Source organism: Lynx rufus, unplaced genomic scaffold, assembly GCF_022079265.1.
Source record: "Lynx rufus isolate CCGP_SWC_20201006 ecotype Redwood Valley unplaced genomic scaffold, mLynRuf1.p SCAF_11, whole genome shotgun sequence".
NCBI lineage: Eukaryota > Metazoa > Chordata > Mammalia > Carnivora > Felidae > Lynx > Lynx rufus.
Window position 1 is genome coordinate 25,182,419 of NW_025814825.1, and position 25,674 is coordinate 25,208,092.

A 25,674-nucleotide genomic window follows, 5' to 3' on the forward strand; every position below is an offset into this window, starting at 1 on the left:
AAAGTTGGTTCTTTGAAAGATTAATAAAATTGATAAATGCCTATCAAAACTGATAAAGAAAAAAGGAAGACAACACAAGCTATCAATTGTAGAAATGAAAGAAGACATGTTCCTAAAGATGCCATAGATTTTTAAAAGGATAACAAGTGAATATTCTGTCCAACTCTTTGCATTCTAGTCAAGAATTAACATGAAATCATTCAATTCCTTGAAAACTGTAAACTACCCAAATCACACACGATGAAATAGATAACCTAATAAATATTAGAGAAATGGAATAAATATTACAGAAATGAAATTTATAATTTGAAAATGTTCTGAAAAAGAAATCCTCAGGCCCAGATTGTTTTACCGGTGAATTATATGAAATATTTAAAGAAATAACACCAATTGTACACAACGTCTCTTAGATAATAGTACAAAAGGAAACATCTCCTAAATCATATTATGAGGTCCACATCACCTTGTACCAAAACTGACAAAGACAATAAAAAAAGGAAAACTACAGACCAATATCCTTTATTAAAAAATACAAAACTATCAACAAAATATTGCCACATTACATGAAGTAATGTAAGCATAATCATAATACACCAAAATCAAGTGGGATTTTCCCCAAGAGAATAAGGCAGGTATTTTGAAAGCCATCAGTGTGATTCACCATATTCAAAGTGCAAAGAACAAAAGATACATTATCAGAACAATTGATAATGGAAAATAATTTGAAAAAAAAATCAGTATTAATTCATGAAAAAATGTAGGAACAGAAGGGAACTGGATAAATTGAACTTCGCTGAAATTAAAAGCTTCTGCTCTAAGAAAGACATGGGTAAGAGAATGAAAAACCAGGCCACAAAACTGGGACCAAATAGTTGCCAGTCACATATCCATTAAAAGTCTATGAAGAACTTCCAAAATACCTGAACTCCTAAAATATATAAAGAACTCTTAAAACTCCAAAACAAGAATGCAAACAACTCCATTAAAATGGGCAAAAGAGGAGAGGGGCCAAGATGGCGGAACAGCATGGAAGTTTTTTCTGCATCTCTCATCCCTGAAATACAGCCAGATCAACACTAAACCATCCTGCACACCTAGAAAACTGATTTGAGGATTAACACAACAATCTACACAACCTGAACCACAGAACCGGGCAGGTATGCAGCGTGGAGAGGTGAACTGGGGGAGAAAACCATGGAGGGCAGGGAGCTGTTTTTGCTATTAGAGAGAGGATGGAGACCAGGCAAGGGTGGGGGTGTTTGGCAGTGGGGGTGAGTACAGGAAGCATCCCACCACCCAAAAGCAGCTGGAGAGAAAAGAGTACACAATGGACTGAACAAAAAAGGAGAAAGGAGAAAGGAGAGGGTTTAAATTCCATTAAGAGTCTATAAACAGGGGGATCGCAGAGTCTGAAACTCTGCAGCTCAATACCTGGCAGTGCTCTGGTGAAAAGGGCAAACCCCAGGAGCGGAGTGAGGTCTGGAGGTCTTCAGGCCACATAGGGAAAAGCTGTTTCCCTGCTGGGAAGACATCTGGTAGAGGCTGTGTGGCTTCCCCACAGGCAAAGGTGCCAGCAGACCCCAGAGAACAACCACATTCGCTGGTGCTGGAACAAGAACATTAAGGGGAAAGCCTGGCACCAGATGTGCTTTGTGATTTTCCATAATCCCTGAAACACTACTGCTCCACAATCGCATGAACTTTTTCTGGGGCGGGCTGGCACCCAGCTGCAGTCTCTGGGCATCGGAAGCAGCATGGTCTCCCAAACGTTCCTGGGTGTGGCCAGCACCCAGCCATTGCTCGGTGAGACCGTCCCCTAGATGGTCAGAACGGACCAAAGCCACAGTCCCTCAGAAGTGAGAGGTTTGGAAACACAGCTGCGTCTGAGATAAAACTCAGGATGGAGGTGCTGACTGGCAATGGAGGTGTGACTGGCTTAGTCACAAACAGTGTGAAAAGGGAGTGGACAGAAGCTGGAGACAAAGGAGGGGTGAGCAAATGATGGTCAGGGAGAACAGAGTTCTGATACTAGAGACTGGGTAGCTGGGTGACACCATTTTCACTGCTCCCACGCATGCAAATACATATCTATAGGCGCCACAATAATCCACCCCAGTAAGCTAAGCAGCACCATCTAGTGAAGAATGGAGCCATTACACTAAGCCCCACCCAACTGGGCCAACCTAGCTCTTCAGGAACAACACAAGTCTCTCTGCCTGCTTAGTTTACAAACTATAAAGTGCCTCATAGTTCAAGTTCTATGGGAAACTGATGTAATTTCAATCATGCTTCAGTCTGCTTGCTGGTCCATCTACTCATTTTTTTTTCTTTCCTTTTCTTATTCTTGAATACAGAAAGAGAAAAAAATTATTTTTATTTTCCATTTCTATTAAAAATATTTTTCAATTTTTTCTACTATATTTTTTACTTTTCTTGGTACTTTTTTAAATTCTATTTTTTTCACTTCAATCATTTCATCTTATTCTATTTCATTGTGTTCATTTTTTCAAATTTTCAAACATTTTCCTTTTTTTTCCTTTTCTTATCTTTCCCTTTTTTTCTCTAATCTGTCAAGCTCCTTTCAACAACCAGACCAGAACACACTTAGGATCTAGCATCCTTTATTTGTTTGTTTGTGTGTGTGTGTGTGTGTGTTGTTTTTCATTTTTTAATTTATTTTTTTACCTTATTAATTCCTTTCCTTTCTTCAAAATGATGAAACGAAGGAATTCACCCCAAAAGAAAGAACAGGAAGAAATGACAACCAGGGATTTAACCAACACATACAAAAGCATGATATTTGAACCAGAATTTAGAATCACGATAATAAGAATACTAGCTGGCATTGAAAAGAGATTAGAATCCCTTTCTGTGGAAAGCTAGTTATGATGAAATAGAAAGTGCTATAACTGAGCTGCAATCTAAAATGGATACCACAGAGGCAGAGCAGCAAATCAGCAATAGAGAGGACAAACTTATGGAGAACAATGAAGCAGGAAAAAAGAGGGAGATTAAGGCAAAAAAGCACAATTTAAGAATTAGAGAAATAAGTGACTCATTAAAAAGGAACAACATCAGAATGATAGGGGTCCCAGAAGAGGAAGAGAGAGAAATAGGGGTAGAAGCATTATGTGAGCAAATCATAGCAGAAAACTTTCTTAAGCTGGGGAAAGACACAGACATCAAAATCCAGGAAGCACAGAGGACACTCATTAGATTCAACAAAAACAGACCATCAACAAGGCATATCATAGTCAAATTCACAAAATACTCAGGCAAGGAAAGAATCATGAAAGCAGCAAGGAAAAAAAAAGTCTCTAACCTACAATGGAAGACAGATCAGGTTTGCAGCAGACCTATCCAAAGAAACTTGGAAGGCCAGAAAGGAGTGGCAGGATATATTCAATGTGCTCAATCAGAAAAATATGCAGCCAAGAATTCTTTATCCAGCAAGGCTGTCATTCAAAATAGAAGGAGAGATAAAAAGTTTCCCAGACAAACAAAAATTAAAGGAGTTTGTGACCACTAAACCAGCCCTGCAAGGAATTTTAAGGGAGACTCTCTGAGGGGAGAAAGGACAGAAAAACAAAATAAAAAAAAAAAGACCAAAAGGAACAAAGACTAGAAAGGACCAGAGAACACCACCAGAAACTCCATCTCTACAAGCAGCATAATGGCAATAAATTCATATCTTTCGGTACTCACTCTAAACATCAATGGACCCAATGCACCAATCAAAAGACATAGGGTAACAGAATGGGTAAGAAAACAAGATCCATCTATATGCTGTTTACAAGAGACCCACTTTAGACCTAAAGGCACCTACAGATTGAAGATAAGGGGATGGAGAACCATCTATCATGCTAATGGTCACCAAAAGAAAGCCGCAGTAGCCATACTTATATCAGAAAATCTAGACTTTAAAATAAAGGCTGTCACAACAGATGGAGAAGGACATAATATCATAATTAAGGGGTCTATCCACCGAGAAGATCTAACAATTGTAAATATTTATGCATCAAATGTGGAAGAACCCAAATATATAAATCAATTCATCACAAACATAAACTCATTGATAATAATACAATAATAGTAGGGGACTTCAACATCCCACTTAGAGCAATGTACAGATCATCTAAACAGAAAACTAGGAAACAATGGATTAGAATGACACACTGGACCAGATGGACTTAACAGATATATTCAGAACATTTCATCCTAAAGCAGCAGAATACACATTCTTCTCAAGTGCACATGGAATGGTCTCCATAATAGACCACATACTGGGACACAAATCAGCCCTCAACAAGTACAAAAAGATCGAGATCACACCACGCATATTTTCAGACCACAATTCTATGAAACTTGAAATCAACCACAAGAAAAAATGTGGAAAGATTACAAATACATGGAGGCTGGAAACCATCCTACTAAAGAATGAATGGGCTAACCAAGAAGTTAAAGAGGTAATTAAAAAGTACATAGAAATCAATGAAAATGATAACACCACAGCCCAAAACCTCTGGGACACAGCAAAGGTGATTATAAGAGGGAAGTATATAGCAATCCAGGCTTTCCTAAAGAAGAAAGAAAGGTCACAGATACACAACCTAAACTTACATCTTAAAGAGCTAGAAAAAGAACAGCAAATAAAACCCAAAACCAGCAGAAGACAAGAAATACTAAAGATTAGAGTGGAAATCAATGCTATCAAAACAAAACAAAAACAAACACAAAAACAGAACAAAAACAAAAACAAAAAAAACAGTAGAACAGATCAATGAAACCAGAAGCTGGTTCTTTGAAAGAATTAGCAAAATTGATAAACCACTAGCCAGTTTTCTCAAAGAGAAAAAGGAAAGAACCCAAATAAATAGAATCAAGAATGAAAAAGGAGAGATCACAACTAACACAGCAGAAATACAAACAATAATAAGAAAATATTATAACAATTATACACCAATAAAATGGGTGATCTGGGAGAAATGGAAAAATTCCTAGAAACATACACACTACCAAAACTGAAACAGGAAGAAAAAGAAAATTTGAACAGACCCATCACCAGTAAGGAAATTGAATTAATAATCAAAAATCTCCCAAAAAAACAAGAGTCCAAAGCCAGATGACTTTCCAGGGGAATTCTACCTAACATTTAAAGAAAAGTTAACATCTATTCTCTTGGAGCTGTTCCAAAAAAATAGAAATGGAAGGAAAACTTCCTAACTCTTTCTATGAAGCCAGAATTACCTCAATTCCAAACCCAGATAAAGACCTCACTAAAAAGGAGAACTATAGACCAATTTCCCTGATGAACATGGATGCAAAAATCCTCAACAAGATACTAGCCAACCAGATCCAAAAATACATTAAAAAAATTATTCACCACGACCAAGTGGGATTTATACCTTGGGTGCAGGGCTGGTTCAATATCTGCAAAACAATCAATGTGATACATCACATCAATAAAAGAAAGGACAAGAACCACATGATCCTCTCAATAGATGCAGAGAAAGCACTTCGCAAAATACAGCATCCTTTCTTGATAAAAACCCTCAAGAAAGTAGGAATAGAAGGAGCATACCTCAAGATCATAAAAGCCAGATATGAAAGACCCACCGCTAATATCATTCTCAATGGCGAAAAACGGAGAGCTTTCCCCATAAGGTCAGGAACAAGACAATGATGTTTACTCTCACCACTGTTATTCAACATAGTATTGGAAGTCTTAGCCTCAGCAATCAGACAACACGAAGAAATAAAAGGCATCCAAATCAGCCAAGAGGAGGTCAAACTTTCACTCTTCACAGATGACATGATACTCTATATGGAAAACCCAAAAGATTCTACCAAAATACTGCTAGAACTGATCCATGAATTTAGCAAAGTCGCAGAATATAAAAATCAACGCACAAAAATCAGTTGCATTCCTATACACCAACAATGAAGCAACAGAAAGAAATCAAGGAATTGATCCTATTTACAATTACACCCTAAACCATAAAATACCTAGGAATAAATCTAACCAAAGAGGTGAAAAATCTATACACTGAAAACTATAGAAAACTTATGAAAGAAATTGAAGAAGGCACAAAAAAATGGAAAAAGATTCCATGCTCCTTGATAGGAAGAAGAAATATTGTTAAAATGTCAATACTACCCAAAGCAATTTACATATTCGATGCAATCCCTATCAAAATAACACCAGCATTCTTCACAGAGATACAACAAACAATCCTAAAATTTGTATGGAACCAGAAAAGACCCCGAATAGACAAAGCAATCTTGAAAAAGAAAACCAAAGCTGGAGGCATCACAATCCCAGACTTCAAGCTGTATTACAAAGCTGCAATCATCAAGACAGTATGGTACTGGCACAAAAACAGACACTCAGATCACTGAAAGAGAATAGGGAATCCAGAAATGGGCCCACAAACATATGGCCAACTAATCTTTGACAAAGCAAGAAAGAATAGCCAATGGAATAAAGACAGTCTCTTCAGCAAATGGTGCTGGGAAAGCCAGACAGCAACATGCAGAATAATGAAGCTGGACCACTTTCTTACACCATACACAAAAATAAACTCAAAATGGATGAAAGTCCTAAACGTAAGACAGGAATCCATCAAAATCCTAGAGGAGAAGGCAGGCAAAAACCTCCTTCACATCGGCCACAGCAACTTGTTACTCAACATGTCTCCAGAGGGAAGGGAAACCAAAGCAAAAATGAACTGTTAGGAGTTCATCAAAATAAAAAGCTTCTGCACAGTGAAGGAAACAATCAGCAAAACTAAAAGGCAACTGATGGAATGGGAGAAGGTATTTGCAAATGACATATAAGATAAAAGTTAGTATCTGAAATCTATAGAGAACTTATCAAACTCAACACCCAAAAAACAAATAATCCAGTGAAGAAATGAGCAAAAGACATGAATAGACACTTCTCCAAAGAAGACATCCAGATGACCAACCAACACATGAAAAAATGCTCAACATCACTCATCATCCAGGAAATAGAAATCAAAGCCACATTGAGATACCACCTCACACCTGTCAGAATGGCTAACATAAACAACTCAGGCAATAGATGTTGGGGAAGATGCAGAGAAAGAGGATCTCTTTTGCACTGCTGGTGGGAATGCAAACTGGTGCAGCCACTCTGGAAAGCAGCATGAAGGCTCCTCAAAAAATTAAAAATAGAACTACCCTACAACCCAGCAATTATAGTACTAGGTATTTATTCGAGGAATACAGGTATGCTGTTTCAAAGGGACACATGCACCCCAATGTTTATAGCAGCACTATTAACAATCGCCAAAGTATGGCAAGAGCCCAAATGTCCATCGATGGATAAATGGATAAAGAAGATGTGGGGTATATATGTGTGTGTGTGTGTGTGTGTGTGTGTGTGTATGTGTGTGTGTGTGTATACACACACACACATACACACACAATGGAGTATTACTCAGCATTCAAAAAGAATGAAATCTTGCCATTTGCAACTACATGGATGGAACTAGAGGGTATTATGCTAAGCAAAATTAGTCAGAGAAAGACAAATATCATGTGACTTCACTCATATGAGGACTTTAGGATACGAAAAAGGTGAACATAAAGGAAGGGAAGCAAAAATGATATAAAAACAGGGAGGTGGACAAAACATAAGAGACTCTGGAGTATAGAGAGCAAACAGAGGGTTGATGGAGGGGTTGTGGGAGGGGGGATGGGCTAAACAGGTAAGAGGCTTAAGGAATCTACTCCTGAAATCATTGTTGCACCATGTGCTAACTTGGATGCAAATTATAAAAAATAAATAAATTATAGAAAAAATGGGCAAAAGATCTGAACTGACAATTCACAAACAAAGATCAACAGATGGCAAATAAACATATGAAAAAATGTTAAATATCGCATGTCATTAAGTAATGGCAATTTAAAATAACAATCACATACCACTTCACACCATATAGCATAGCTTGCATCTAGAACACTGGCATTAAATACTAGTGAGGATTTGGAGCAACAGGAACTCTCAATCATTGCTTGTGGAAATGAAAAATAGTACAGCCTCTTTGGAAGATAGTCTTACGGTATCTTATAAAGGTAAACATAGTCTTATCATAAAATCCAACAATAGCTCTCCTTGCAGGTCCACACAAAAACCTGCACATGAATAACATGACTGCCAAATCTCGGAAGCTACCAAGATGTCTTTCAGTAGGAAAATGGGTAAATAAACTTTGGCTCATCCAGAAAATGGAATATCATTCAGCACTGGAAATGAATGAGCTATCAAGCCAGCCACATAAAGATGTGTAGGAACCTTAAATGCCTACTACTAAGTGAAAAAAAAATTAGCCTGAAAGGGCCACATATTGTGTGATTCAAACCATATGACATTCTTAATTAGGCAAGACTGTAGGGAAAAAAAGATCAATGGTTGCTAGGGAGTGAGAGATGAATAAGTGGAACACAGGAGATTTTTAGGACAGTAAAGCTATGCTGTGTAATGGATACTTGAAATTTGCATTGGTCAAAACCCATAGAATTTACAACTCAAAAAGTGAACCCTAATTTAAACTATGTGGTTTCATTAATAATAGTAATATTGCTTCATCAATTATAACAAATGTAGCACATTAATACAAGATATTGATAACTGTGTAGAGGGGATGGGGTAGAGGGGTAGTATATGGGCAATCTGTACTCTATGAATTTCCTGCAAAGCTAAAAGTGCTCTAAAAAAAAGTCTATTAATTAAAAAGTCATAGAATCATACAATAAAATAAAATTCATGTTACTGTATTGATCCTTTAAACAACAAGTTAAAAATAAAAGTCGTTGATTCTTCCCCTTCTTTCACTCCATTCATTGGTGTCAGTTAATCTCCATCTTAGAAGACTTACCAGTCCCATGGAGAATTTTTCCTTCTTCCACAGTCAGTTTAGATTTTCTAGCTGATCATTTTCTTTACTTTCTTGCCATTACTCTTGCCTCTCTTTCCTTTTTGCCAACCCCACCTGGCAATTGTGCAACCATTCAACTATCTTCCTTCTTTACCTCCACACAGAGGACACAGAACATGGCTGGAGAAATTTCCCAAAAGCAGATCCTTGGGGTGGTGGCCACTTCAGCATCTCTGATTTCTAGGACGTGCCCAGCACGACTCATTGTCCCTTTTATATAATTCTCATGAGATCTTCTCCCACAATGATGATTGTAAAACTTCTCCATTTTTCTTAACTGTCTGACCCTACCATCATGCTTTCCCTCAGCAGTTGGCATTTTATCACAAATGAAATAGAAGTCATCACATGAGATCTATCACAAATTCCTACTATTGAGCTGACAAAGGTAGCCTTGTCCAGAATCACTGTTCCTTGTTTCTGCCTATTAAAATGAAAGGTTTATTCCTCTCCTCAAAACCTCATCCTATTAATTACTCTTCATTCTGTTATCATTCTATTATTCTCAAAGCATCTCTCTCTGCAAGACTTCTTCCAAAAGCATTTTATACTTTATCAACTATTTTTCCACTTGGAAAAAAAATCCCTCTTCAAATAAACATTAGAGCTTTTATCCTATTCTCTCTTCTCCTTATTAATAGCTATCTACAGTCATTACCTCTGATTCCTCACTTTCCATTCACCTCTCAATCCAACTCATCTGATTCTTTGCCATAAAAATTGTACTCACAAAGGTACAGCAGTCTGATGCCAAATCTAATGGGCACCTTTTCACCTTTATTTTATTTGATTCCTTCTCAGCTTTTAAAACCCTCACCCCCTGGTTTTTGTGACTTAATGACACTCTTATTCCATGGTTCATTTGTATTTGTTTGTGCTTCATCACAGCCTCCACTGTCGGCTTTTGTTGTTTTATTATTTTTAAAAATTTAAGTTTATTTATTTTGAGAGAGAGAGTGTGGGCGAGTGAGTACAGGTGGGGTAGGGGCAGAGAGAGGAGAGAGAATTCCAAGCAGGACCCACACTGTCAACGCAGAGCCCAATGTGGGGCTCGAACCCATGAGCTGCAAGATCACGACCCAAGCCGAGACTGAGAGTCAGATGCTTAACCGACTGAGCCACCCAGGTGCCCCATTATGGTCTTATTTTTACATAAACATTGGTCTTCATACTGTACACATCGTCTCTAGACAACTTCTTTCACTCCTGTACATTCAGTTAAGAATATTAATTTCTGGGGCGCCTGGGTGGCTCAGTCGGTTGAGCGTCCGACTTCGCTCATTCACCATCTCATGGTCAGTGAGTTCGAGCCCCGCATCAGGCTCTGTGCCAACAGCTCAGAGCCTGGAGCCTGCTTCAGATTCTGTGTCTCCCTCTCTCTCGGGCCCTCCCCCCATTCATGCTCTGTCTCTCTCTCTCTCCCAAAAATAAATAAATGTTAAAAAAAAATTAAAAAAAAAAGAATATTAATTTCTGTGTAGGTCTCTCTCCTGAATTTCAAGTTTTATAATCTACCTTCTACCAGTCTCCTCTGTTTATATTTCCAAAAGTACCTCAAAATTAAAATATAAATCTTAATTCATCACTCACTCTTATTCTCCAATAGTTCCTGTATTAATTGTCAATCAAATGATGCAATCTGTAATCCTTGAGGGATCATTCCTAACATTCCTCTGTCCAACTCTTCACCCCCAGTGAATTCATAAGCCCTGTTGGTTCTACCACCTAAATATCTCTTGAATACTACGTGTTTCTCTCCAACACCAATCAAACCCAAGTCCCTCCACCATCATATATCATGTGAATTATGAAACTAGTCCCCTAACTGGCCTCTTACCTTCAACTTTTCCACCTGTGATGTATTTTTTTTTCCCCACACAGCAACCAGGGTTATCTCTCTCAGGCAAGGTTCTAATCATATCACTTCTCTGATTAAAATACTTCAATAACCCCTCTTGTGTTTAAACTAAAATGTTATCTCCTTACCAGAGTTAACAATCTTTCACAGTTTGACCCATCAGAACTGTCATGACTCAGCCCTCACCACTTCCCAGAAACACTCTGTTGTCCAGTGCATCCGAACTATGTACAGTATCCAGGGCTCACTGTTCCACTCATGCCTCCAGGACTTTGAGGATGGTGCCCCCACTCCAGAAGGCTCTTAAACTCATTTTTTTTTAAATCACACTAGTGTCTATGTATCCTTTATTGCTCAGTCCAGATACCACCTTCTCTAGAATTCTTTTTCTGGTATAAGTGCTGCAACAATACGCTGTATTTATTTCTATCAGCCCTTGTCACACGATGGTATAATGGTTATTTGCCTGCTCTTACACTAGTGGAAGTTCTTGAGGGCAAATTTAAAATGCTGTGTCTTACTTATCTCTGTGTTCTTGGTGAGTCCAGTAGATAATAAAAAAATGTTTAAATACGTTAGGACATCAGGAGGGAGGGAAGGAAGGAAGAAGGGAAGGGAGAGAGGGAGGGTGGGAGGGAGAGAGGCAAGGAAGGGCAGAAGGAGAGCAAGGGTGGGGGGAGGAGTACTATTCAACCACAAGCCCTCTAAATTTACAGCTATGTAAAGTTGCATAAATACTAACAGATACTTTGTTCCTGGCATGGGATTATGGGTGATTCCCCCTTGTTTTGAAACACTGTTTTTTTAATGTTGTTACATTGCTTCTAATATTTAAAAAAAAAAAAAACAAAAACTAATTGTGTTCTGCAGATGCCTGACAGGTACTCTTGGTTTGGCAGAGACTGCTCCCTGTTCTTTAAAAGGTGTTACCTTTTCTTCATGGCACACACTTGCCTCTCTCTGTTAGTGTGCCATCAATCAGGTTCTGGCAAAGAGAATGTGAACAGTAGTGCTACTTCAAAGCTTAGTCCAAAAATAGCTTCCCACAGTGAGCTCTGTTCTCTCTTTCAGTCTGGAAGGTGACTAGAGAGAACTTCAAGAACCTTAAAAGAGACGAACCATAGATGGAAGAATCCCAGGTCCTTGAATGATGGCTTGGAAATCTACCCAACTAAAATCCTTGATTGGACTTTAAATGGGTGAGACATTTGTTTCTATTACAGCAAATGGTTGAGGCTTGAGAATTTATATGTATGAAAGTTAAGCCAAAGTAAAACACTTCGTGAACAATTTAATATGGTCTCATCTACAATCTGAGATCACCTTACTTCATAAATGGCTTGGTCTGAGGCACATGAGAAATTATCACCAAACATGATTCCTGCAGCTCTGGGATGATGAAATTTGTAATTTTAAAAAAGATACCAAGAGTTTATTCTTTTTGTTTAATTCTTTTAAAAATTTTTGTTTTTATTTTTAGAGAGAGAGCATGCAAGTAGGGGAGAGGGGCAGAGGTGGAGAGAGAATCCCAAGCAGACTCCATGCTCAGTATGGAGCCTGACATGGGGCTCCATCCCATGACCCTGATATCACGCATGACCTGAGTCGAAATCGAGACTGGAGTGGGTCGCTTACTCAACTGAGCTACCCAGGTGCCCCCAAATTTATAACTTGGTTAAAAAATTCTATCATGGACTGTCTGAGGTAAAGTTGATAATAGAGGTCTTACTGTCCATCCTCTTTGTAATACACGAGAGAACCCTGAGGTACAAAAAGGGGAAGGCTGAGTCCAGAGTGACTGGGTTAAGTCTTGCTTTCAAGTCTCCCACTCACAGGTGAAAATGTCCTATCTGAGACAACTCACACTCCACTGAGTACCCTGGACAACACATGTGCTCTGGTGTTCTAAGTGCAGTCCTTCCCCCTCAAACCCCCGGGACATTCCTCCTGAAACTGAGTCTGTGGTTGACGAGGATCAATTTCCTAGATACAGGAGAACAGTTCTTTGACCAAAAACAAGCTGCACTTGCCTGGCCGAATGATAGAACTTTTAGAGCAACCAGTCCTCAGCCCCAAAAATCTTTGTAACCATGGGTGACAATGGACTTCCTAAATAAGATGCAAAAAAAAAAAAAAAAAAAAGCACCCAATGATGAACTAATTTTGCTACAGAACATTTAAGAATTCCTGTTTGACAAAGGATGCTGTAGATTTTGTTTATTGACAATGGACTAAACGATTGTGGCAAAATAGAATCCCTCATCCACTTGTGGTAGAAGTATAAGATGAGATGAGTTCCATTTGGAACTCTGATGTAGAGCTTTCTGGGAATACCTAGTGACATTACATATGTGTACATTCTATGATCCAGCAATGCACGAAGCAAACTCCTGCACAGGTCTACAAGTGAAAATGTGGAAGGGATTTATCTGTCCCTCACAGGAAGAATAAAAGTAAAATGCAAGGGATGCATACAGGATGCAGAGCAGCCCTTGGAAACTGAAGAAGTTCTGCATACAGCTACACAGGTAATACTAAAAATGAAACAAAACAAATCCTGAGGGAATAAAGTATAAAACAAAGCAGCATGTGTATATATAATACATACATATATATGTATGTTTGATGTAAATTTAAATACATAGCAAACAGCATAAAATATATATATATATATATTTTATCAAGGAAGTTTTGGGCAAACAAGTGTATGCACCATGTAACAAAAGCCCATATACCTGCCACTCAGCTTAAGGAATAAAACATTGCTGATAAAACTCACCCCACATGTAGTTGGAAAGTAAATCTCTAAGAACATATTCCTCTCTCTCCTGACCAGAGTTTAAAGCTAGTCTGACCTTGCCGATCATTTCCATTCATGTGTTTATACTTTTACTAAATGTGTATTTGTGCAGAAGCAACCTGTTTTATTACTTTCCATGTTTAAAGCTTTACAAAACAAAAAAAGACATCATATTGTACATATCCTTCTTTTTGAAACTACCTTGATTTATTCAACATATTTTTTAATTAAAAAAAATTTTAATGTTTATTTATTTGAGAGAGACACAGAGACAGAGACAGAGCACTAGCAGGGGAGGGGCAGAGAGAGAGAGGGAGACACAGAATCTGAAACAGACTTGAGGCTCCACCTGTCAGCACAGAGCCTGATGTGGGGCTCAAATCCACAATTGGTGAGATCATGACCTGAGCTAAAGTCAGACACTAAACTGACTGAGCCACCCAGGCACCCATATATATATATATATATATATATATATATATATATATATATAGTGCATATATATATATATGAAAAAACTATATATATAGTGCATATATATATATATATATATATGGTGCATACATGCACTATATATATATATATATATGGTGCATACATGCACTATATATATATATAAAGTTTTTCATTTGAGAGAGAGAGAGAAAGTGTGAGTGGGGGAGGGGCAGAGAGAGAGAGAGAGAGAGAGAGAGAGAGAATCCTAAGCAGACTCTATGCTGCCAGCACAAAGCCCGACGCAGGGCTTGAACCCATGAACCATGACATCATGACCTGAGCCAAAGTCAGAGGCTTAACCAACTGAGCTACCCAGGTGTCCCAACATTATATTTAAATTTTTTTCTGTTGTTACTGGTACATCAAGTATATTCATTTTGGCTATAGATGTGTATGAATGCACATATATTATTTTTGCTTGTCTTCTTGATGGCCAGATTGTTTCAATATTTTTGACATTACAAATAATGCTGAAACGAGCAGTTTTGGGCATATGGCATAAAACCACAACTGGAATTCCTGTAGCATTGCTGTTCATATTTCCCTAGATATTGCTAACGATTATCCAAGGTGGTAATACCAACTTACATTCTCATCAGTACTGCACAAATGTACCTGCTCCTCTACAGTCTGGTCAACAAGCAGTACATTCAGTTTTACATGCAGTACATGTGGTTTTAAAACTTTATTTATCTGATGAATATGAAAAGTCATCTGAGGTTGAAAAACTTTTTACTTACTCATTGGGATTTGCCTTTTCCTATCTTTTGTCTATTTTTCCATTTTTGTGTTTTCTTATTGCTTTATAGTAACTTTTATATATCATGAATATTAATCCTTTGTCATTTTTATATATTATAAATAGCTTTTTCCTTTGTGGTTTATCTTTGCAATTTGTTTACATTTTTGATACAATAACTTTTTTTAATAGTCAAACTAATCCACATTTTACTCTGTTGTTAATATTTTTCTTGGTGGATTCAGGGGCTTCTGAGTGGCTTAGTTGGTTAAGCATCTAACTTTGGCTAGGTCATGATCTCATGGTTCATGGGTTCGAGCCCCACATCAGGCTGTGTGCTGACAGCTCAGAGCCTGGAGCCTGCTTCGGATTCTGTATCTCCCTCTCTCTCTGCCCCTCTCTGTTCATGCTCTGTCTCTGTCTCTCTCTCAAAAATAAATAAACATTAAAAAAAACACTACACTCTTCTATACCAAGGTCATAAAGATATTTTGCTATATTTTTCTGCTAAACATTTTTTTGAGTTTCACTTTTCACATTTAGATCTTTGACTGGAACTGATTTGTTTTTATAGTATGAAGAAGGGATACAATATTTTTTTCACTTCAATTATTGACTCCAAAAACATTTACTGACTCATCCCATCTTTCCCAATGGATTTGCAATGTTAATTCTATCACATATCAATTTTCTATTCATTCAGCGTGTTTTTATTATCTACCATGCATTTGAATATGTTCAAATATGTATATATGACACTCAGGCATAATTAGTATATATTATAAATATTATAATATTATACATATAATAATATATATTACATATAAATATATATTTTTATATTTAAAATTTAAAATTTATATATTATATATTAAAATTAATAATATACTATTATATATATATATATTTATATATATATATATATATATATATATATATATATATATAAAATAATTATGCCTGAGTGGCATTCTGGGTTTCTATTCTATTCCCTTATTTAAGTTAACATCTCTCTTCCCAAAAATCTCAAAAGTTTAAAGATCTCTTTTAATGATTATAATATTTCACTTAATCATAATAACTATCAGAGAAGATTCCCTCCTCTTATTACTCTTTTTCAAATTATTCTTGGGCCTTTTATTATATGTATATATATATTTGGTATATTAATATATTTATAATTTATAGTTATTATAATATATTTATAATATTACAATATATTCAAATTATATATTTTAAACTTATGAAACATATAAATCATATAATATTTATAATCATATATGTGAATCACATTGTTAATTTCTGTGACAAATCTGTATCTTCATTTAGATCTTCTAAAAGCAGAGCCGGAGAGAGATGTTCTTGTGGAAATGTTTCTCTTAGGAAGAGAATGAAGGAAGTAAATAGGGCAGGAGACAGGTCTCCCATGCAGCTAAGGGCAATTCACCAGACAAGGGGCAACTGGGAGTGTTATCAGTCAGCATTCATGGCAGTTAGGGGATGCAGCAGGCTACCAAAACTATCTACTGAAATCTATTCATTTTTAAGCATGAATATATACTCCCAGCCATGTAAATTTTATACATTATGGTAACTGTTCTGGGAAAAAGAAATTGAGTTAGGGATGGGTGAAATAAAAGCTCAGAGGGCATATTACAAAGTGAATTAAGCCAATCTAAAAAATTACATACAATGTAACTTCAACTATAGGACATTTTGGAAAAGGCAAAACTGTGGAGGCAGAGCAGTGAAAATACTTTCTGTGATACTATAATGGTGGACCCATGTCATAAATTTGTGTATACCCATAGAATATACAACACCAAGAGTGAACCCAAATATCAGCAATGGACTTTGGGTGATCATGATGTCAGTGTAGTTTTATCAATTGTAACAAATGAACCACTCTGGCAGGGGATGTCGATAATGAAGGAGGCTATAGGCAGGGGGCTATAGGGGAGATCTCTGTGCCTTCCTCTCAATTTTGCTGTGAACCTAAAACTTCCCCAAAATTTTTAAGAAAAAAAAGAGGATTTTATACTGGGTGATTGAATGGTAGCGTTCTAATGATGCACATCTCTGAGACACAATAAAAGATTGATATAACTAAATACACAGTAAGCAATAAATACACAATCCCTTCCCCAACCACACAGTTACACTTTATAAACAGATTTTCCAAAACTGAGGAAATCTTGTGAACAGCCATTGTCTACAATTTAGGTGATTTTTTCTTAAGCTTTCATAACTCTGTACTAATGAGTCTGTGTTCAGCCACCATTCAGTTGTAGCCTTTAATTGCAAACTTTAGAACACTCTAAATTAGGGGTGAGTGAAGCCAAATTCACTAGAACCCAATACATGTTGATGGGCTTAAATTTTTCCCCCATGTAGATTTATATTAAACCTCAAATCCCACATAAATTTGCATTATGGAGAGTGTAATTCTTATGTTCTGATTTATTTACGCTTAACTCCACAGACGCATTGTTTGCTAAGACTTGTTTGATGTCCAAATGTCTTGGGAGTGGTATTTTTCTAAGTTGGCTGTTTTGCCAACAGAATACAATGTATGTTACACAATTTACCCATTGTGTCTTGATTCTTGATCATCCAAATGCATTCTTTCATTTCTATCATGTCATTATTGACATTGCCACTCCCCTCACTTGAAAATACAAAACAATCATACTTGTCTAACTCGTATAAAGGTAGCCTAGAATCAGAAGTCCAGCAATATGGTGAAAGAATTAGCAGAAACCTCTATCCCAATGAATTATCTATTCTGCAATTTAGAAGAAAAGAAAACCCAGGAACAATGAGCAAAATTAAGTGGAATTAATAATAAGCCCTTTAGATGTCACTGCAGGAGCCTGCGGTAATAGTATGACAGATTGAGGCCTCAGAAGGAAGATCTGGCATTTCAGTGCTGTCTTAGAAACAGAATACTTGGCTTTGGGCTCACATGAGTCAAGGCAGGCAAATGAGGTCTATTTCAGAACCAAAATCATGGAAGGGTTATCCTGAATGACAGGAGAAAGAAAAGAGCTGTACCCTTCTCTATGACACTGAGAAATGAGAAGTGAGCATGCTCTTGCCTAGGATTTTGAGTGGGTAAAAATGTCTTCTCTATATCCCATGGAAATTAAACTCATGGTAATTCAAAGATGAGCAAAACAAAGTAAAATCTAGTTTCAAACTATTGAAACTCTTTGGCAGAAGCAAATGCAAAGAGATTCACATTAAGTGCTATACAAATTAGAGTGCATAAGGTGTCTACAGACAAAAATAGTCTCTGCTGAAGATCTGGTTGCAAAAAATAAGAAAATGATCCACAATGAGGGAGAATCAGAGACAGAAAAAAGAAAATTAAACCCAAAAAGAAAGCCCAAAAGAAATATATGAAGACTGTCAATATGACAAGAAAGAAAGAACTGAAAGAACAAAAATATAACAGAAAGGATTGACAAAAACAAACTGTGTTCTTTAGAAAGAGTAAAAAATTATGAAAAAAAAATTTAATGTAGGGGCACCTGACTGGCTCAGTCAGTAGAGCATCTGACTCTTGATTTTGGGTTGTGAATTCAAGCCCCATGTTGAGCATGGAGCCTACTTTTTAAAAAGATTTTTTTTAAATACTAATGAAAAAAAAAAGAAAGGAAAAATTCCCAAAATCAGAAAGGGGAGGATATTACAATTAAAAATGGAAGTTATTAAGATCCATTTTTTGACAATAAAATTCATAATGTAGATGAAAATATTCTTAGAAAAATCATAATTTACTAAAATTGACATAAGAACTAAGAGAAAATGTAAATAGTCATTTCTGTGTTAAGGAAATTTATCCTTTAAAAAATGCACTCCTCACAAACAAAAGGGTAGTCCCATAGGACTTTTCAAAGTTGCTAAACTTGTATTGGTAGAATAACACCAAGCTTACAGAAATCTTTCCAGAGAATGGAACAAGAGGGAGCACTCACCATTTTATTTTATTAAAACATAATCAACTTGGTTTTAAAACACAATGAAAGCATTATATTAAAGTAAAAATAGGGGTGCCTGGGTGGCTCAGTCAGTTGAGCACCTGACCTCGGCTCAGGTCGTGATCTTGCGGTTGAAGAGTTTGAGCCCTACATTGGTCTCTGTGCTGACAGCTCAGAGCCTGAAGCCTGCTTCAGATTCTGTGTCTCCCTCTCTCTCTGCCCCTACCCTGCTCATGCTCTGTCTCTCTCTGTCTCAAAAATAAATATAAACATTAAAAAAAATTTTTAATAAACTAAAAGTACTGGCCAATCCTACTTATAAATGATAATTTAAAAGTTAATATTTGCAAAGATATGCAGTAATATATAAAACTGATAACATTTTATGTCTAATTTAAGTTTATCCGAGGACTACAAGGTTGATTTGACATTAAAAAACAAAATGTAATATGACTCAGTAACAAAACAAAGGTGAAAAATATTATCTCAAAAGATGAGTAGGTATCATTAGATAAAAGTCAACCTCTATTGATGACACAAATTACAAATTCTCAGCAGGTTGCCTGGGTAACTCAGTTGGTTGCGATTCTGACTCTTGATTATGGCTCAGGTCATGATCCCAGGGTCTTGGGACTAAGCCCCGCATCAGGCTCTGTGGTGAGTGTGGAGCCTGCTTGAGATTCTCTCTCTCCCTCCACCCCTCTCCCCTGTTTGCTCTCTCTCTAAAAATTAAAAAATAAAAATAAAAAACAAAAACTACTAGCAAACCCAGAATATAAACATTTGCCTCAATACTCAAAAATGACTTATGACATTTAGCAACTAACAGGTTTGCTCTTATTCTTTCTATTCAACATTGTAAGGCAAGGAAAATAAAGCAAATGTATAAGGATCAGAAAGTAAGAGTTAAGGATTTTTAGATGATGTGTAATTTACAAATGCAATTTCTAATAGCAAACATCATTGAATAGAGCAGCACAATAAATTTCATGATATTCATACAATGGAATAGTATGCAGCTATAAAAATGAATGAACTAAGGCTTTTCATGAAATCATTATTGGCTCTTATAAATACATTGTTGAATAAATAAGTCAGACACACAAAAAAATGTCTGTATGCTTTCACCTATAAAATTGCAAAGCTGGCAGGACTAATCATTGATGGTAAAAAGCCTGGATATTTGGTGTATTTGAGGCAAAGAAGAGTGTAATAACTGAGAGGGGACATGAGGGATAGTTATGGGTTTTGATTAATCTTTTATTTCTTGGAAAATATAGAGGGCACATGAATGTATTCATTTATAATTATTCACTAGGCTATATTCTTACCTTTTTTTTTTTACTTTTCTATATTATAGTCAACTTTAATTTTTTTTGTTTACAATCCAACAAAGTAAAAAAAAAACAATTTTAAGATTGGTACTTCTGTGTAAGAAAATATGGGAAATTAATATCTATCTACCAGCACTATCTATCTACACACACACTTATATTTGAAAATAGAAACACGGAAGAAACAAACAAGAAGCAAAGCACAGTCGTTATTTTTAAAAGGAAAAAAGAAAAATCGAAATAAAAATTCTCACATTACACTTTTTATACACTTTTGGTTTTGAACCAAGTGAATGTTTTACATATTCAAAAATAGACTAAAAAGTTACACCTAAAATGAAAAATCAACTGAAACAGACCTTCTCCTCTTGTTAGTATTTAGAAAGTTGCAAGAATCCATTGTTTTTACACTATCAACAAAAGCAAGCTGGTTATGCAAGAAAATTAGAGTTAAAAAAAAATCAGAAACTTGAGAATACAAATGTACTAAATTCCAGAAAAGGTTAAACACATTATAGGATAAGAGAAACTTATGGCTCATGGAGAATTGTGAAGGGGGAAATATTCTATCATGGATGAGGTTTAGGAGAATATATGAAAACTGTCAACGTACTTGCCATGGCCGTGAATGGCCTTGTCTGATAGTTTGAAATTCTGAACCACCTTAGCCACATCTCACCCACCCACTCTCTGGCATGGATCTTCACTGGAGGCTCAACGGTGGCATGTGAAAAGTTGCATGCAGGACAAGAGTTGGGAGAGATCGCAGTGAGGTGCATTGACCCTTCCCCAAGTACACGGCAAATATCCAAGAGCAAAGGCAGGAAAGGAACAAAGAGAGATTAAATGATCAAGACAAATACTCAAGACCAGCCAGACTTTCAAATGAAAGGCTGAAGGCAGAGCAGGAGAGCTTAACTATAGTTATTTTTACACTCCTCTCTGAGTAATTGATAGAATAAGTATACCAAAATTGGTAAAAGACAAGATGTGAAAAATGCTATCATGCAATTTGACCTAAATGGCATTTATAGAACATCCCACCTCACAACTGAAGATATTCATTATTTTCAGTTGCATATGGAACTGTCACCAATATAGACCAATATTCTAGGTCATAAAACAAGTTTCAATCAATACAAATGAGTGGAATCATGCAGAATGTATTCTCTGGCCAAAAGCATTTTAAATTAGAAATAAACAGCATTAAGAGATCCAGAAAATCCCCAAATATGTGGGAATTTAGTAACACCACTTTAAATAACTCATGAGTCAAAGTTATCAAAAGAAAATTGAAAAGTATTTCAAACTGAGTGATAATGAAAACTTGACATTCCTAAATGTGTAGGTTATAGCTAAAGAGGTGCTTAGAGAAAATGAAATTGCTTTAAATGACTATAGTAGACAAGAAAAAAGGGTTGAAACTAATTACTTTAGCTTCCACCTTAAAAAGCTAGGGGGGAAAAAAAGCAAGTTGTACCAAAAGTAAGTAGAAGGAAAAACAATAAATACTGGAAGTCAGTAAAATAGAAAAATGATAAATACAAAAATCAGTAACTCAGTGCTTCAAAAGTAGTAATAAAATGAGTCAAAAATCTTGCAGAATGATTAAGACAAAGACACAACACTCAAACTGCCAAAATCACGGATAAAAGAGGGGATATCCTTACAGGTCTATAAACATTAAAAGGATAATAAAGGAGTGGTGTGAAAAACTTTATGATAATAAACTCTTTACCATTGCTTAAATGAACAAATCTTTGAAAAGTAAAACTTACCAAGGTTTAAACAAGTAGAAATAGAAAATCTAAAAATCTAGAAATCTCAAAATCGATTGCAAAATTCAAAAATTTAATTTAATAATTTATAACTTTTTAATAATAAAAAAAATCTTCCATAAAGAACAATCTGGGCCCAGATGTCTTCATAACAATTCAAGGAAACATTAAGAGAGAAAATGCAAATTCTATGTAAACTTTCTCAAAATACAAAGGGCAATTCTTTACACATTTTATAAAACTGTCATAATACTGATACCAATAACAGACAAAGACATTCAAAGAAAAATATTACAGATCAATATCCTTCATGGACAGGGACACAAAATACTTAATAAATAAAATATTAGTAACTCTTTCCCAGCAGTCTTTAAAAAGGGTAATAAATCATGAAGTACAACTTATCTCAGGAGTGCAAGGTTGTTTTAACATTTGAAAATCAAGCAATGCAATTCACCACATTAACAGAATGAAGAGAGAGAAAAAAATGATTTCAGTAAATGCAGAAAAGCATTTGATTGAATTTACCACCTCTTCATGATAATAACTCTCAGGAAACCAAGAACAGAAGAGAAATTCCCCATTCTGATAAAGTACATTTATGCTACAAAAACAAAAACAAAAACTCCTCACTGTAGTTAACATCATGCTTAATTATGAAATATTGAATCATTTTCCACTAAGATAAGGAAGAAGGCAAAAATATCTGCTCTCCTAATTTGTATTTAACATTTTATGGGAAGTCTAAACTAGTGAAAATAAAGGTGGGGGAGATGCTGGGAGGAAGGAGAAAAGGAAAATAAGTATTGGAAAAGAAAAGACAAACTTGTTGACTTATTATTTGCAGAGAAATGATTTACACAATTCCCTATGGGTTCTACTAAAAAACTACCAGAAGTAAAAATTAAATTTAGCATGGTCACAGAAGTCAACGTCAATATACAGTAATCAAATATAATTCTAATTCTAGCAAGTAAGAATGGACAAATAAAATTTACAAAACAATAGTGCCACCAACAGTGTCGTAAACATATTTAAGAAAAAATTAAAATATGCAAATTTCCCATACTAAATAATATGCAACATGCAAGTTTCCTGTCCTAAAGACTATAAAATATTACAGAAAGAAATTAAAGGCAAAAATTAAAAGAAAGAGAGAGGTATCTATTATATCCATATTTTAGAAAACACAACAGGGTTGAATTGTCAATTCTTTGCAAATGATCTAAATTCAACGCAATCTCAGTTAAAATCACGTCAGGCTTTTATTATTTACTTACTTCAGAAATTGGTAATATGATTCTAAAATCACTATGAGAAACAAAGGACCTATAATAACTAAATCAACTTTGACAAAGAATAACAAAATTGGAGAACTTTCAATACTTAATTTGAAAACTAAAAAAATCAGGGGAGTGTATTCTTAGGCTAAAGACAAATAGGTCAACCGAGACACCAGAAATGGAGCCAATAAATCAACTCATGTTTTACAAAGTCACTGTATTAGGTATCCGTTGTATTGTAAATTACCACAAAACTTAGTAGCTCAAAGCAACAAACATTTATTATCTCACAATTTTTGTGGGTTGAGAATTTCAGTACTGCTAAGCTGGGTCTAGTGGCTCAGAATCTCTTTCTGGACTGCCATCAAGGTATAGCTGGAGCCTTAGTCATCTCCAAATGCTCCTGGAAAAGGATAGGATTCAAGCTCACTCATTTCATTGTGAACAAGATTCAGTTCTTGGCAGGTTGTTGGACTGAGGACCTCAGTTCTTTGTTAGCTAGTTTCTTCCCACATGAGCCTTTCAGAAGGGGAGCTCATAACACTGTAGTCTGTCTCATCAAAGCAAGAGAGGAGTCTGAGAGGGAGGGAGGGACTAATGATGTGCAATATTTTTGCATGGTACTAATTCTGTTATCAGTGTTGTGATGTTTCTGTTCAATTATATGACTTTTAAAATTAAGTTGTTACTGCTTTTTATGTATACTGGTTGCAAGTATTTTGTCAGTTCTATGTGCTATAAATATATTTTCCATCTTTGGCTTGCCTACACATTTTACTAAGAATTCTGATCAAAATACCAATAAAATATGATTTATCCATATAGTTTTCTTTTATGGACTTTGCTATCTATGCTTTTTCTAAGAAATTTTTGTCTACATCCACATCACAAAGATATTCTCTTATGTTTTCTACTAAATGTTTTATTTAACTTTTACATGTAGATCATTGATTCTTTTTGAATTAAGTTTTTTTTTAAATTTTTTTAACATTTATTTATTTTTGAGAGACAGAGAGCGACAGAGAACAAACAGGGGAGGGGCAGAGAGAGAGGGAGACACAGAACCCAAAGCAAGCTCCAGATTCTGAGCTGTGAGCACAGAGCCCCATGCGGGGCTTCAACCCACGAACCATGAGATCATGACCTGAGCCAAAGTCTTGACGCTCAACTGACTGAGCCCCCCAGGTGCCCCTTGAATTAAGTTTTATGAAGTAGGAGTTGATGTTAATTTGCCTTTCCTTTATGGATATTCTCTCAGTGGTGTTCTCATAACATTTATTGAAAAGATTTTTCTTTCTACATTCAATTGATTCCATGCCAATATTGCATGAGATCACTTATAACAAAAAATTGAACTCATAGAAACAGTGCGTAGAAAAGTGGTTGCCAGACAGGTGTTATGGGTGCAGGAATATAGGGAGAGGTTGATAAAAGGTACAAACTTTCAATTATAAGATGAATAAGGTCTGAGGATCTAATACATAACATGGTGACCATATTGATAATACTATATCATATAATTGAAATTTACTAAGAGAGTGGAACTTACATATTCTAAGAAATGGTAAATTTGTGAGGTAATGGATGTGTTAATTAAGTTGATGAAGGGAAACCTTTCACAATGTATACATGTATCAAATCATCACTTTGTACACTTTAAATATCTTATAATTTTGTCAACTATACATCAATAAAAATAATTTAAAAAATAAAAACATCACCTCTAAAGAAATTAATAGTGCGGGTCTATTTCTGGGCTCTCTTTTCTCTTCCATTAATCTGTTTACCCTTATACCAAAAACAACACTATCTTATTAATGTAGCTTTATATTAAGTCTTGAAGTCATAAACTTTAATTTGTTTATATTTGTCTTTATTTTTCAAGACTGTTGTAGCTATAGGGTCGTTTGTAAATTTTTACAAAACACTAATTGAGATTTTGATTAGAATTACCATAAACCTACAGATCAATTTGGGAAAACTGAGATGATAAAATATGGACACTTCCTATTCATAAACATGGCATATCTTGCCATTTAGGTCTTCTTTAATTTCTCTCAGCTATGTATTAAATTTTTTATTGCATGCCTTTCTTTATACCTGTACCTAAATATTTTATTTACCTTTATCCTATTTTTAAATAAATTATCTTTTATCTTTATTACATATTCCATTTTCTAATTATTTGCTGCTACTCTATGGAAATATATGTATTTTGTATATTGCTCAGGTATCCTGCAATCTTACTAAATGTACTTACTATATCCAAGTTGAGCTTTTCATAGATTTCTCAGAATTATTTATTTAAATATCATGCTGTCTTTGAACAAAGACAGTTTTACTTCTTTATTTTATTTTACTAATTTTTTATGCCTTTTGTTTTTTTACTTCTTGCCTTATTGCACTGGTTGGGACCTCTAATACAATGCTAAATAGAAGTG